This window comes from Cynara cardunculus (genome assembly GCF_001531365.2).
Source record: "Cynara cardunculus var. scolymus isolate 2C chromosome LG 3, CcrdV1, whole genome shotgun sequence".
NCBI lineage: Eukaryota > Viridiplantae > Streptophyta > Magnoliopsida > Asterales > Asteraceae > Cynara > Cynara cardunculus.
The window spans coordinates 7,734,465-7,736,983 of record NC_037530.1 but is presented as its reverse complement, the minus strand read 5'-3'; positions in this window follow the sequence as shown (position 1 = coordinate 7,736,983).

The following is a 2,519-nucleotide window of genomic DNA, read 5'->3' as shown; positions in this document are numbered from 1 at the left end:
CCTTCATAGTCTCACCTCTACTCCTTCATGGCCTCTGGTCTTCCAGACTTAGCCATTTCAGCAGCCTCTGGACCATTACATCTGGTCCTTCATAGTCTCACCTCTGGTCTTTCATGGCCTCTAGTCTTCCAGACTTAGCCATTTCAGCAGCCTCTGGACCATTGCCTCTGGTCCAACCATTGCCTCTGGTCCTTCATAGTCTCACCTCTGGTCCTTCATGGCCTCTGGTCTTCCAGACTTAGCCATTTTAGCAGCCTCTGGACCATTGTCTCTGGTTCAACCATTGCCTCTGGTCTTCCTCCATACTTAGTTTTTTTTAGCAGCATTTTCAGATTTTCCATCCTTGGCCCCGATTGCTTTGTCAAAACTTCTGGTTTAATTTAGGGTCAATTTGGTCATAATAATCAGTAAATTATATTTTATTGGAGATTTTATAAAATTAGTAATTTGGGGTTTGTTCGAGACTGATGTTACAAAATTACTTCGTTATTGTATATAAATTAAATTATAAAAAATTAAATTAAAAAATTACACAAAAAAATGAGGAATTTCAAATAGTTAATTTGATACTAATATCGATATATTTTTGTCAAATTTTTAGAATATCTTCAAACATATATTTTATTCAAAAATAAAAACATCATCGCTTTCTCAAAATCACATAAAATCATATTATAACATCGAATGAGATAAAGAATAAAATGAAATATTCAAATCACGATGTATCTCGCTGCATTGTGAGAGTACAGTTCTAGTATATATATATATATATATATATATATATATAAAGAGAGAGAGATAGAGAGAGAGAGAGAGATACGTGTGGTCATGTGAGATCAAGAGTTTTTCATGAGATCCGTAAGATTAATTCTCAACCCTTTGATTATATCTACAATATGAATATTCACAATCAGAAAATTGTCACGAGACTTCTCAATAATCACAAAATTATCACCGTGCAACTTTAAACCATTAGATCATTAGCTTATAAAGTTGATCAATGAACATAAATTATAAAGCATTTGACAAAAACTCTTAAAAACCCTTGATCTCACGTGAATTCAACCCTAATATATATATATATATATATATATATATATACACTATATTATAAAGCATTTGACAAAAACTCTTAAAAATCATTTTTTATGCATAAAGTACCGTATATTGATGCATATTACTTAAAATTCAAGATTACAAGTAATTATGCATTATGTACAACTTATTAAAGCTCAATGTTTGAATTCGTGTAACTAACTATGGATAAACATAATCAAATATAGGATAAACATCTCATTTTAAAATATAATTATGATAATTATCGAATTTCTAACCGAATGTTTAATTTAAATAGTTAATTTAATATTTATATCGATTTTTAAAAAAAATTATTCTATTTTCAAATTTATATTTAATTTAAAAATAAAAACATTTATCGTTTTCTTAAAATCATATAAAATTATATTATATCGATAGAGACAAATAATAAAAATTAAACATTAAAATAGAAATTTATTTCGTTGGATTGCACGAATACTCTCTACTATTAATAATAATTGAACAATATTATAATATTGATTTTAATACGTAAGATGAAACAAAATTATTAGTCTATAGTACTATAATATTTGAACTTAAGCTGTTTCGTGCCAAGTCCAAACAATATTTCGTCGCTTTGCAAACTTTTAAAATGAAAAAAAAAATTGATTTAATTTATTAGTACTATATTTGAGTTTTTAATAATACTTGTAATTTTCAAAAATAAAATTATTAAAGTATCTATGCTACCTTATAAAACAGATTTGTCAAAGGTCTTAAAAACAGTTTTTTAATACACAAAGTACCATACATTTATGAATAAAGTTTTAAAAGTCTTAAAAACAACTCATAATGCATTAAGTACTACTAATTTATACATTCAGTCTTAAAATCTTTTAATCTATAACATATAGTACAAGTTACCAATACACATTATTACATTTTCTTTTCATGTTTCTAAGATATTTTTGACACATTTCACTCATGTCTTCACCCTTCCATATTTTTATGTCTTCTCCTCATCTCCCAAGGTGAGATTCAAACTAATATTCACCATGAGTTATTAAAAGTTATCTCATTCACCTTTTATTCAATTGCTCTAGAACTCTCGGTCTCGCTCTCGATCTTTTGATTCTTCGCTCTTGTTGTAAATCGAACACATTTATGGAGTCATTTAAATATGTTGGATTTTAAATATATTGAATTCTAAATTGTTATACAATTTTTTTCATCGATAGACTGTAATTGGAACCATAACTCTCATTTATTCAAATTGTAGTAATATGTAAAGATCAAATGTAACTTATATTATCGTTAAATCTTCTCTAATAAAACCAGTGAAACTTCAAAATCGTTAAAATTCACGATTCTTGCCGCATTCGTCTTACAGGTCTCACGAAAAACACTTGGTCTCACATGAACCTAACCTTATATATATATATATATATATATATATATATATATATATATATATATATATA